A 14,420-nucleotide genomic window follows, 5' to 3' on the forward strand; every position below is an offset into this window, starting at 1 on the left:
ATCTTTGTCAGGTTTTGGTATTAGGGTGATAGTGGCCTCATAGAATGAGTTTGGAAGTTTACCTTCCTCTGCAATTTTCTGGAAGAGTTTGAGCAGGATAGGTGTCAGCTCTTCTCTAAATTTTTGGTAAAATTCAGCTGTGAAGCCGTCTGGACCGGGGCTTTTGTTTGCTGGAAGATTTTTGATTACAGTTTCAATTTCCATGCTTGTGATCAGAGATCAATAATTTGACACTGTTCACCGTAAGCTATCAAAACCATGGAGTGTTTAGAGTTTACATAAAGGATCCCAATACAGAAATTTTAAAGATATTCAAAGATTTGTACTGGTGGCTGGAGTATGTTTTTAGAAAGTGATGGTAACGCTGGCAGGACAGAGTGAAAGGAAAGGCTGAGGAGAAAAACAAGTTTGTCCAAAAGCTGAGAAACACAGAAGACTTGGACAAGTATTTAGAGAGAGTAGTGCTTCATACTATGGACTTCATATCAGAAACCAGTCTTGTAATCAGGGTCTGATACGAGATCTATGATATCAAAGGATTTGTTTACATTCTATGAAAGTTAGTTAACTTAGCAGTAATATAAAATTAATATTACCTTTCTCATAGAGTCTTGTTAGATATGATAATATATATGATGCATATGATAATATATGATATTAGGTTAGTTTACTTGCTACACTTTTCGGTTGGTGGTTTTTTTTTATTTTTATTTTTTTGCTTTTGAGATAGGGTAGAAGGGAACATTGATGTTTGTCCTTCTAGAGAGATTTCCTCCAGTGAGCATGCTTTCATGGAAGCCTTTCATCTTTTCAATTTTGATCTTTATTATGTATATGCCAGAGTAGAGAAAGCTGTAAAACCTCTCTGCCCTACATTACATCCATTTCAAGATTTAGATCAGAGGCTGGAGGAAGACCCAGAGTGCTCAGATATATGGATGATGTAATGCTGACATAAATAATAAATTCACTGGCTAGAAGGATGAACAGGCCAGACAAATAAGCATTTTAAAAGAGGGTAAAAAAAATACTGAAGCCTAATAGGAATGGAAATAAATGTTGGTATTTGGTTCTCATCTCCTCAAAAAAAACTACACATGCGCAAGATAGAGGATATTAATTTATGTGAAAATACTTGTGTATAGAAATTGACCACAAGGTCTTTCTGTGGAGCCATTGCCACCCATTACCACAATGTGTGTGCTGTGCTAAGTCACTTCAGTCGTGTCTGACTCTTTGCGACCCTATGGACTGAAGCCCACCAGGCTCTTCTGTCCATGGGAGTCTCTGGGCCAGAATACTGGAGTGGGGTTCCATTTCTTTATCCAGGGCATCTTCCCAACCCAGGGATCAAACCCATGTCTCTTACCTGTCCTACATTAGCAGGCAGGTTCTTTACCACTAGAGCTACCCAAAACTCCCTAATCATCTTAGAATTGTTTCTCTTCTGTACTATGCCTTGAGGACAATTTGTCCTGCCATATCTACTGACTCTTATTTCTATCTTTTAAATTAGGATAGGTGAGATTTTAAGTATATAAGGAGCTGTCTTAGCTGCTTTCTCCTCTCCTAAAATATCCTTGAGGCTGGAGGAGCAAGAACTGGGAAAAGTAAGTACCAGATAGAGTTAGAGAAACCTGTGTTTGAATTCATATATGAACATATATATGCACATCGATTCAGGATCTCTCATACGCCAGTTGTGTGCTTTGTTCAAGTTATGAAACTTCTCCAAAACTCAGTTTTTCTCCTCTATAAATGGAGGTGATAATACCCCACAGGATTTTCATGAGTAGCATATTGATGTATTTCAAGTTTTCAGTAAGCACTTTACACTTCCCTCCATTCACTCTCTTTCACAGAAGGCAGCTGCTGAGATTATAAATCAATTTACTGTTAATTCCATTTCTTTCACTGATTTAGTATTCTATTTATTTAAGGTCATTATTTTTGAAAGAAGAGATGTGCATTGTTCTCATCAAGGGAGAAAATACCTTAAGGTTAGCTTACTTTGAAATCTTGAGTCTCAATGTAAATGCCAGATTAAGACTATAAATAATAAGTGTAAGGAAAATCTTGACTAAGATAGTGAAAGGTAAGGACCCCAGATATAGTGTGGTTGAAGAACAAGATAGAGTGGAAAAATGAAAATGCAGGATGGAGCTGGACACAAGGGTTATCTTCAAATACTTGCATGAATATCAAGCAGAAGAGCAAGTCTATTGATGCTAAGCGCAGACGTAAGATCCAAGAGTGGGAGTTACCAAGAAACTGCTTTGGGTTTACAATAAGTAGGACTTATTGACTGTAGTGAGAATTTGGAGCTGACAAAACAGCTATTTTAGAAAAAAAGAGCGTTAAATGCATACTGTAGCAATGTCCCTGCATTGAGTGAAGCTAAATGAGCTGGAGTTGATGGTATTGAGTGTAGTCGCTCAGTCTTGTCTGACCCTTTGTGACCCTTTGGTCTATAGCCTGATAGGCTCCTTTGTCCATGGGATTCTCCAGGCAAGAATACTGGAGTGGGTTGCCATGAAGTGATGGTATTAATTGCATGTATACAATATGCTGGGGGCTTCCCTAGTGGCTCAGTTGTAAAGAACCCACCAACTAATGAGATATGAGTTCAATCCCCAGTTGCAGAAAATCCTCTAGAGAAGGAGATGGCAATGCACTCCATCCACTTCATTTTCCATCCTGGGAAATCCCACGGAAAGAGAGCCCGGTGGGCTGTAGTCCATGGGGCCCCCAAAAGAGTTGGACATCACTTAGCTACTAACATCAACAATACAATATGTGAATATATGGATATGAAAACAATTCATTGCCAATTATGACTGTGTGAATCTTATTCTGTGATGGATGACATAGAACCTATTGAGACTTGTAAGAGTAACTGAAGGCGATGATGGAATCTCTTTGGGTAACTTATATATACTTTGATTGGCTACTGCCTCAAGTACTCTCATCTGTGAAATAACAGGGTGTTAGCCCTCTCTCAAAGTGTCTCCAAGTCATATTTAAGAGTAACAACAGAATGCCTCCTTTGCATTCAAACTTATCAAACTACCACCACATGTCTGTCCTGTTCTTATTCTCCTAGTTTGACTCCTCTGTCAGCTACTGACCAAATCTGAGGGGTCTTACAGCACCCACTGCCCATCATGGGAATGCCTTGTCCAGCCATCAAAGTTATTTCTGGAGGTTCCTGGTGCTGGGTTCCTGGCTCTGGGTTCAGCACAGAAACACCACCAACTTCCACATCTCTGGGTCACTGTTTGTCTTTTGGGTCCTGAAGCAGCTCCACTCATGCCCAGAATCTTCAAAGTCCCAACCTCATGATATTGGTCTTTGCCCCTGTTACTCTATCCCTTATGCTGCCAGTTCAAAACTAAGCCACAGGACCAATTTGGAATAGGCTCCACATTCCATCCGTCCTTCTACTCCATCTTTTACATCTTCCTTTTTAGTCCCCTGCTCCTGCACTACCCAAACAAGGCCATTTCTCTTTCAAGTTCTCAGTCACTAAACATAAGCATCAAGTCATATAATCAAATAGATTTAATTGGGTATAGGTTTGTGTTGGCAATGGAAGGAAACAGAATGACAGTCATGTCTAGAAGGAGGGAAATCATTGTTTATCTTAGCACCAGCTAGCCCAGATGCTGTCTTCCATATCTTCTCAAAGGGAAAGCAGATTTTAAACCCTTTTAAGATAACTTCAAATACACTAACATTATAATTCCACAAAGAGTTTTCTTTCATGCACTATAGAAATAGGCCATTAAATTTGCATGTCTAAGGGAACTTTTCAGTAATTGCTTTCCTTAAACAAAATTAGTATGGTCAGCCCATGAAGCTGTAAGAAAAAGGAGGACAAAGTAAATGATCTAACTTTGTTCCAGTGTGTGTAGCACAGAGGAATAAAGATGTCTTTTTTAACAACTATACCTATATTTTAATCTGACTTTAAATGTGGAAGAGCAAATTGCATTAGCTTTTTTTTTGAAGCTGCTATCTGCTTAGTCTCCAGGTGTGGGAGTATTCAGGTCTAAAATTGAGACTGATTTAAGAGTCTCCTTTGTGGGAAGAACTGGAGATAATATAGCTAATATTCCTGTAACAAAGAAATATTATACCCTAGAAGTAAGAATTACTTGTTTTAAATACCAGCTCTGTGTCTAATTAGCATTGTAATTTTGGAAAACTTATTTTACCTTTCTGTGCTTCAATTTGCTATTCTATAAATCAGGTGTATTAGATGTCTAATGTTCCCTCCAGTTCTAAAAAAGAGAGTCTATTATTCTAAGCCACAAAGGATTTGGGGGAGCCTATACACAATACACATAAACATTTTTATTTCTGTGTTTCTTTTGTAGAGAAGGATGCTTCTTTTTCTCTCTCAGACTTCTACTCCCATGAAGTTAATTAAACTGAATAAACCATTTATTATGTAGGCCAAATGTTTTCAGTGTCTAGAGTATTGCTTTGACAACTGCGTGATAAAATAAATTCTGTTGCCATAATGTTAAAAAGTAGAGCCTTTTCTTCCTACCTGGCTCATCAAAATAGGTTTGCAGTCCCTATTTCAAAAACAAGATTTCTAAGAAACTGAGAGAGATTCAGTTTTAATGAACAGAACCTTTACTTAAATACTCCACTGATAAGCTGTATGAACTTGTGTAAGGACTTCAACTACTAGTATGCTCCACTCTTTCCATCCACAAATTATGACTATTTCCTGTCTTACCACCTTGCTTTTGAGGATCTGTTGAAATATGTATTTAGCCAACTTTTAAATAGTGTTCACTTTTAAACATTATGAAACAGGATTTGAAATAGTGTTACTTATAAAGCATTTAGTATCCCACCCAAATCTTTAAAGAGTGTTCTTTGTGGGGGCATTATTTGAAATGTGTTATAGACATCAACTCATTCTTTTTCCAAAGCAACCAGGTGATTTGGGTTGCGTAGAATCCACATTTTAAAGCTGAGAAAAATGAGACCCAGAGAGGTTAAGCAACTTACTCAGACTTCCACAGCTTGTAAACATCTGAGCTGAGATTGTAACAGTCTCTTTAGACTTGGAATTTATTTCTGTAATCCCTGTGCTATACTCTTTTTCACTTTGAAATTTCCAGCACATTGTACAGATGTTGGGCACTATTATCATTTCAACTGCTACTACAATTTTTACTGTTATTGTTGTTAATTTTGCCTTATTCATTCTTCTCAAACTCAGAAGAGTTGTTCACTGTACCTTCTCTGTATGTGAGTTAGGTGTCTACTCCAAGCCTCAGCATAAGCCATAAGCAAATTTATTAGAAAATTTGAGGAAGAAAAATTAAGTAATTAAACTGGCAAATTATTTAAAACAGTGCTTTTATATTAAAATAATCACAAATATTTTAGATAATCATGCAAAATTCACAAAAGTTTCACAAAAAAACATGAAATTTCAAGTAACTTTCAAGTGTGAAGCAGAGTTATATCCCCATTGGGCACACATGTTAGTGAATGAAGATAAGAAGTCCATGGATTATACATGGTTGGCATCTCATGAAGGACTCAGACAATACCAACTGATAATAATGATGCATTCCTGAATTATATCTGGGACTTCTTATATGTCATAATTCTCATACATTTTTCTATTCTATGTTAGCTAATTTCCTTCTAGATTTTGTATTGCTATAGAGGATCTCTGAAAATTGCACCAGGATCACCAGAACCAAGACAGTCATGTCACAGCTAATGGATCACAGTTGTGTCCTCACAGGAAACCCCCCAACTGGTTGCCTGGAACCACCTCACCCTGGGTTTTGCCCACTCCAGCCATGTTCAATGACTGGCTGATGTGGGAGTACAAAAGTTAAGCCTCTGAACCTCAATTTGGGAAAATGCTAATGGGTCATCCAAGGCCACAGCTCCCAATAGGGGCTGAGGACTCTGCTGCAGCTCCTCAGTAAATAGGTTCTCCCTCTGCCCTGTCCTGTCTTCCACAATTCCTTAAAAACTTATCTCCTGGGCACACCCCCTCCAAACCTTCAGCATATCACCCCATGTCTCATCCAGGGGACTCAATCTAAGACAACGCTTTTTGGATTGTTTACCTCTTGTGGTATGGATTTAACAGATTGGATGATCGTGGGTGAAAAAATGTCCAAAGTATTTAATATATGTTTTATATATATATAGATGTTCAGTTGTATTAGACTCTTTGCAGCCCTATGGACTATAGCCTGCCAAGCTACTCTGTCCATGGAATTGTCCAGGCACACATACTAGAATGCAATGCCATTTCCTACTCCAGGGTATATTCCTGACCAATGGATCAAACCTGTGTCTCTTGTGTCTCCTGCATTGGTGGGCAGATTCTTCACCACTAGCACCGCCTGGGAAGCCCAAAGCATTTAAGGGAAAAATTTGATGATAATGAAACCATCAAGCTTTCATGTAGTGTCAAGATGGGTGATATGAAGCATTAGAGGAAACAAATATCAAAGTCATGGCCAAATGTCAAGATTAGGAACTAAGAGTAAATGAAGTAATCACATCTGGCTACAGAAGAGGAAAGCAAGGCTCGTACCACTTAACTTAAGAGGATTGTCTTACTGGGACAGAGGTTTCTTTCAAGAAGTAGGGACAGACTTGTGTTAAGGTTATGACTTGGACACTGACAGTCCTGAAGCTCAATAATCAATATCACAAATGGATTCAACAACTGAATAACAATACTACAGTTCAAGGAAGCAAAAGAAATATCTAGTTCATTATTGAACTACTCTTGACATTGTTCTTATTTTGCATCTTCTTACTGATTAAGTGTTGCTGCATAGGTCCAGTTCTCGCTCTCTGCTCCTATGAATTTCTTCACCCTTACTTAATTAAAAAACTAGAAATTTTCTGAAAATTCTTCTTATATAATGACAGAATCAGGTCATGAAGTGTGAATTCTGGTTCCTAGATTTACTAACTTTGGAACAATGGGCAGGTTATGTAATGGCTCTGAAGCCAATTAATCTTCATAAGCCCTATTTTTCTTATTTGTAAATAAGGATAAAAATAATAATACATCACAGACATATTGTCAATCATAAATGAGTTATGTCAAATAAAAATCTGTTATAATGTGACAAAATGTTTTTATCACAAAAAGAAGCTTTTGTAAATGTCCAAGATAAAAATTTTAATTCATACCTCAAGAAAATCAGGGCCAAATCTCCCTCTGAGAAAGAGCAAAAATTGTTAAATAAAATGTAAAAATTATCTTCACCAAAGATATTATATATGTTGTTGCTGTTACTCATTCAGTTGTGTCTAACTCTTCACAGACTGTAGCCCACCAGGCTTCTCTGTCCATGGGGTTTTCCAGGCAAGAATATTGCAGTGGGTTGCCATTTCCTTCTCCAGGATATCTTCCCAACCCAGGGATCAGACCTGGGTCTCCCACATTGCAGGCAGACTGTTTACCCTCTGAGCCACCAAAGGAAGGTATTATATATAGTAACAAGGAATTACCATGTCAAAGTGTCAGGAATCATGGAGAGATAAATGAGTAGGAAAGTTGCATTTGCCCTGAGGACATTTGCAAATACTATCATGTCTGAATTTTCATTTTGGTGGTCAACCGAGGCAAAGGGACAGAAATCAAAAGATCTGCAGTGGGACTTCCCTGGTGGTCCAGTGGCTAAGACTCCATGCTTCTAATTCAGAGGGTGCAATTGGATCCCTGGTTAGGGAACTAGATCCCACATGCCACAACTAAGAACTGGCATGCCACAGCTAAAGATCCACATTCTGTAATGAAGATCAAAGATCTAGTGTGCAACAAGTAAGACCCAGCACAGCCTATATATATATAAAGGTTCTGCACTGGTGGAGAGATTCTAGTAGAACAACGTCCTCAAATAATCTGAAACACAAAAGTGTTACATCCTCAGATTAAAAGTGAACCTGAAGTTGATCAGCCTTCATACTGCTCTGTAGTCTATAGTTCACACTGTAGGAGTAGTCTAACATACCTTAGGCTTTGACTTGGTTTAAGGTGGCTTTGGAAAGGTGAAGCCCTCAGACATTTGAGTGTAGCTAAGAGACACAGGAGATGCAGTTTCGATCCCTGGGTCAGAAAGATCTCCTGGAGAAGGGAATGGCAACCCACTCCAGTATTCTTGCCTGGCGAATCCCATGGAGAGTGGAGCCTGGCGGGTACAATTTATAGAGTTGCAAAGAGTCAGAACCAACTGATTCAACGTAGCATGCCTGCATGCAACTCAACCTCTAGAGAAATGTATATTCATGCAGGTCTTCAATTACATGGAACACACCCTTTCCAAAGAAGCACAGTTGGAAACCAGAGAGATAGAGGAAGCAACTGACCAAGGGACAGAACAGCAGCATCTTCTGATATTGAAGTAATTTGACAAAGACTGAAAACAGCAGCATTTATTGACAAAACTCTCTCCTTGACCAAATTGTAGGCAGGATCCTCTAGATCTCAACCTTATCCCCAGTTTTAGCAATAATTCTCCCACTTTCTGTGTCTGATCAAGTTCTTCATTCTCCATTTAATGCATAAGACCTACCTTTAGCAAGAATTCTGTTGGGTCACTTTAGCAAGAACCCCCCCACCCCACCCTTCAGATCTCCTCTTGGTAGTTTTCCACCCATGGGTCCCCTCACTCTGCCCCTTGGTATAAATCCCCAGCTATCTTCATGAGTTCAGTGTTGAGATTGTTCTCTCTCCCCTGTAACAGTACACCTGTCACAATAGTCTTGAATAAAGTCTTCCATTCATTTTAACAAGTGTCAGAATATTAATATTTTATTTCCCTTTAACATAAAGAACTAACCAAAAAGCTTTAAAAAATCTGCAGAATCTAAGAAACTATGAAAAGTGTCCCAGTGAAAAAAATCAGTCATCATAGTCATCTGATATATACTCTCTGTTTACCTATGTGTGTGTGGTTCAAGAAACCAAATAAAAATTAATACAAAACTGAATTTCAGCATGATTACATTATTTTAACCAAGTCAGCTGCAAGAGCTGCTATTACTTCATTTAAAATCTCTATTAACCATTAACAACAGTAGTCAGAGAAGGAGAGAGGGAGCAACAGCAACGCACATAACATTTGTGTGCAGTGGCTTGCTTCAGGGGTGTTCAATAAAAGGATTTCTCGAAGGATATTTTTACTCACAATATACATATGTAGACTTTCTCTTTGTGATCATCGCCTTTATTTTCTTTTATTCAAGTAAAGGTTATTTTGCTAAAATAAACTCTTACTCATCAACATATTTGAAGGACAACAGAGGGCACAAGGAAAGCAGTGTCTATTGAGAAAACATGAATGAGAAAAACAGCCTACACTCACTTTAATAGTTTGCCTTTTTGTGTAGGTAACAATACAGTGTACTCACAAAACATTTTGTCTTTTCCATATCCATTACAATATTTATAGGAATTTAGTTTGGATTGCATAATAATAATAAGTACCATTTATAAGGTGCTTTTATGTGACTAGCACAATAATGGGCTTTTTAAAAAACATGATCCCATTCAACTACTATAAGGTAAATGTCATTAAATAAATTAGACAATGAGAAAGCTTAGACTCAAGGTCACACTTCTAGTCCGTAAAACAACTGAGATTAAAATTCAGGCCTGTCTGCTTGAATAGATATTCTTCCAGAGAAGATATACAGATGACCAATAGGCACATGGAAAAAAACGCTCAGCATAGCTAATCATTAGAGAAATGCAAATCAAAATCAAAGTGAAATAACACCTTATACTTGTAAACATGGTTATCATTAACATGTCAACATATAATAGATGTTGGTAAGGATTTGGAGAAAAGGGAACCCTCTTACACTGTTTTGGGAATATAAATTAGTGCAGCCACTGTGGAAAACAGAATGGAGGTTCCTCAAAAAAATACAAATAGAACTATGACTGCACTTAAATTTTTTTTAATTAGAAAGAAAAAAATTCGGTTTTGTCTTCAAAATACTTCCTCGGTATCATTATTCTCTGATTTTATTTTTTAATTTGTTCTTTTCATCTATGAAGAAACTATAGATAACACATGTGGAGAGAGGTTAAAAAATATGCTGCAGGGACCTTCCTGGTGGTCCAGTGGTTAAGACTCCATGTGCCAATACAGGGGACATGAGTTTGATCCCTGGTCAGGAAACTAAGATCCTACATGATGCATGGTTCAAAAAAAAATGCTACAGTGATAATTATCAGTATTTTTTAAGCAGTGAGCTCTTTCTGTACATTACCCTAATTATTAAGACCAATAATAATTTATAACTGAATAGAATATTTGATGTTGATCAATTTATTTCAATTAGTCAGCCAGTTTGCATTCATTGGTTTAGATAAGTTTACAGATTTAATTCTATTTTTAATAGAAATTACTTCAGATATATTTCACATTAGAAAGATCAAAATATTGCCAACATTTATCTATTATTTTAAAGTTGGAAAAGCAATTATTTAAAAGTTTGAAAAATACTGATTTTAAAGTTTGAAAGGTTAAGTTTGCACTTGTTAATTAGAAGTCTGGGGAGAGACTGTGACTGCCATTTTTGCCCTTGTGTTCCCATTATTACTGACAATGTAAAGGAGTTTCCCATTTCAGATCAAGACTCAGAACAGAGACATATCTTTAAAGGCATTTGGAAAAGGTCATGAGAAATTGGAATAATGATGATCACTTTGCTCCTTTGCCTATTTATGGAAAGAAATGCAATGAGAATATTTCATAAATGTGAATTAATTGTAACAACTTGAAAAAATACTTCTTCAAACAGACCTCATCTGAAAAAAAGAAAAGTTCACAAAATTAATTTAGAAGTTATAGGTTTGCATTTCTGAGCAAATGAAGATATGAAATAAATTGTTAAATTATGTTCAGCTCCCTAGAACAGTCCTTAACTTACACATAATCCAGGGCTGTGAAATTTAAAGATGTGAGGCTCCCAGTACCATATTAGGGTCAAGATGGAGTTGCATATTATGGTGTCAAACCAGCTTCCAGGGATGGTTGGGACCATAAAGACTTCTATTTACTGATGACCAAGAGATCAGCCCTTGATAGGACCAAGCAGGCAAGTAGAAGGATGTTTCTGAAAAGCTCTGGTTACAGTGTCTGAAGGGCTGTCAAAAAGTGCTAGAGTGGGACAAGTCCATTACCAAGTCCAAAATTGTCATCGAGCTGCCATGTTTATGGAATATACGTGTCTGATGTCTGATATGCAGTCAGAACTCAAGAGGATGCTAAATCCCACAAAGGGACAGGCAAATTTTCTAAAATTATTCTGAAAATCAGTTGCTTCAAAGGTGATAACAGACTCCTTTCCAAGAGGGATTGGCTCTTTACCTTAATCTTAGAGTGCATAAGAGCCCCTTGTGCATAAGAGCTAAGACCTTGCTGAGCTGGTCGTCTCTGTCTACTTGATATGAGTTCCTGAGGGGAGACTGGGCTGAAATGAATTTAGCTGACAACTTCCTGGGTTGGGAGAAGAAAGAAACCTGTGAGTTGGATGAAAGGTCTCTCTGCAGCTGTCCCTACACCTGTCATGATTCCCTCCTCACGCTTTGTAGTCTCAGGAGGAACTTCAGCTTTCTGTTTTAGAAACTCTCTCTTCAGCAGCACTGTACACACACGATCTTACAGTTAGAATCAGAGCACTTCCAGAGATGAGAAAGCATTGTGTCACACTCTGTTGTTTTTGCTGTTTAGTTACTGTCATGTCTGACTCTTTTGTGACCCCATGGAGAGTAGCCCACCAGGCTTCTGGTCTATGGACTTTCCCAGGCAAGAATATTGGACTGGGTTGCTGTTTCCTTCTTCCAGGGGATCTTCCTGACCCAAGAATCAAACCTGCGTATGGTGCATTCGTAGGCAAATTCTTTACCACTGAGCCACCAGGGAAGCCGTTTATACTCTATACCTTTAGTTAATTTATTCATTCTCCCTCAACAAACGCTTAATGATCACCTAAATGGTTAAAAGATGCTATGAGATACAAAGGCAAACTAGCATTTAATTGTTTAAAAAGTTTGCATAATCACATCAGTAAGAAGGCAGATACCAAAGTAGTTAAATTATCAGTTAAAGGTCATACGTATCTGTTATAGACTGATTTATGTTATTCCCAAATTCATATGTTGAAGCTCTGATGCCCAGTACTACATAATGTAACTGTGTTTGGAGACAGGGTCTTTTAAGTGGTAAAACGAGATCAGTAGAGTAGACCCTAATCCAATATGACTGTTGTCCTTTTAAGAGGAAATTAAGACACAAAACACATGCAGAGGAAAGGCCATGTGAAGACATCAGAAGGAAGCCATCTACAAGTCAAGCAGAAAGTTCCTCAGAAGAAAATAACCTGACACCTGACACCTCGGACTTCTAGTCTTCGGAACTGTCAGAAAATAAATTTCTGCTGTTTCAACCAGTCTGTGGTGTTTTGTTATGGAAACTCTAGCAAATGAACACAGATTCTCTGCACAAAACAAAAACAGACAAGCAAAAAACCCGAAACAAAACAACAAATCAGACAGAAATTGAAAGAAAAGGTCAATTCACACACACCCACACACACATACACACACCCTCCTTAAGATCAAATAAGTCCTTAGAATCCATTTCTCTGATTTTAAAATATTCAGATAATTGGTTTACCTCTAAACCTTTGTTAGAAAAGTTATCAATTATTCTCTTGATCACATTTGTAAATTCTTCTATTACACTCGAATATAGCCTTTTGGTATCTGTTGAATACCATTTAAATGGTCTAGATGTTCCCCTCTTATTTTCTCTTGTGAGTTTCAATTCCGCTTGACACCCTTTCTTTACATCTCCTTGTTAATAGCTGAGTGTGTGTGTTGTTTCTGTCGTGTTAACAAAAATACCTCTTCCCTAAACAGTTTCCCCTCTTGTTCAGTTTATGTTCTTGTCTGCTCTTAACAAATATTCTCTCTCTCTCTTTCTCTCTCTCTCGCTATGTAATTGTCTTAAGCTTTTTTCATATGTCTCTATATAGTCAGGGTTTTAGTCTACCCTGGCCATTTTGCTGCCGATCTGCCCACTCCATTTGAGGCAGTTCATTTACATTCTCCATTTAGTAATCTTAATGATCTATGTAAATTCTCCCTCTTTTTTTTTTAACCTATTCTTTTAAATGCTGACCTCAGGAAGCTCTGTATGTAGTTAAATTGTTCTCTTCTCTTTTTCTCTTCCACAGAATTACCAAAAGTTTTGCAGAATTCCATTCTAGAAGGCCCTACACTCTTTGTATCATATTTTATTTAAAATTGCTTACATGATAGAAAATGAACATGGGTTCCCTGTAAAATTGTCTTTCAGTCATACAGAGATTTAGAGAACAAAAAGATCAATTTCCCTTGTGATCATACCAATTTTAATTCCATTCCCAGAGGTAGTTATTCATATTTTGATGTTTCAATATCCTTTTCCAGACATTTGTTGGAGGAGATAATGGAGAGGACATGACGACTGGCTGACCCTATGAGCTGGCCCTAGGCAATGGGAGGCTCCTCACTCCCTCTGCTGTCCTTGGGATGCAAATTCTCACCACTGATTTTCCATAGAGGGAACCGTTTTCAAGGGTGCAGACTGGAGAGAGCCGTGTGCCCTTGAGACCTTCTGGATGGTGTACATGACAGAACCCAGGTAAGGCCTCTATATAAATTTTCAAGATCCTGGTGGAGATTGTGGAGATCTACTCATCTTGTGCTACCAAAGACAAAGCTCCTAATTAAGGAGGCTTGTCTTGTTTATTAAACCTGGGGACTACCACTCTGGAGTGGCTGCCTCTTCCTTCAGTCTCTCCAGGCCCCTCATGTATGGGCCTCAGTTTCAGATTTCACCTGGTTTTGAACAAACAGAATTTAAATGCCTAAACCCAAGAACTTTCTAAGGCTTTATAGTCTCTTCATTGATCATCAATTTATAAACCAAAGCATCATCATAATCAAAGATATTAGAGTACATGCATGATGTCATTGTGCTGTAGTGCATGATGATTGGCTGTGGTTCTATAAATAGCCAGTTGGTGTTGCCATGGAATCCTTATTATTTGTGATACAGCCCAAAGGTGTAGGTGTTAAGGCCGGGTTGCATTAATGTCCCAGTACTGCTGCTGGAATGGCTTAAGCTGTCTAAGATGAGCTGTAATCTATATATTTTGACATTTAAAGCTCTTTATAAACCATTAAACTGTCCAAGTATTTATAAACAGCTCAAATCTTTTTTTAATACATATTCAAATCTTACTATCAAACTGCAGTGTGGATTTGAAATATCTACGTGTTGGAAACAGCCTTACACCAAAACATGGCAAAAATGATACATCTGTGGGTATCTTTTTTTGGCCTTTCT

This window comes from Bison bison, unplaced genomic scaffold (assembly GCF_000754665.1).
Source record: "Bison bison bison isolate TAMUID 2011002044 unplaced genomic scaffold, Bison_UMD1.0 scf7180017864487, whole genome shotgun sequence".
NCBI classification, from domain to species: domain Eukaryota; kingdom Metazoa; phylum Chordata; class Mammalia; order Artiodactyla; family Bovidae; genus Bison; species Bison bison.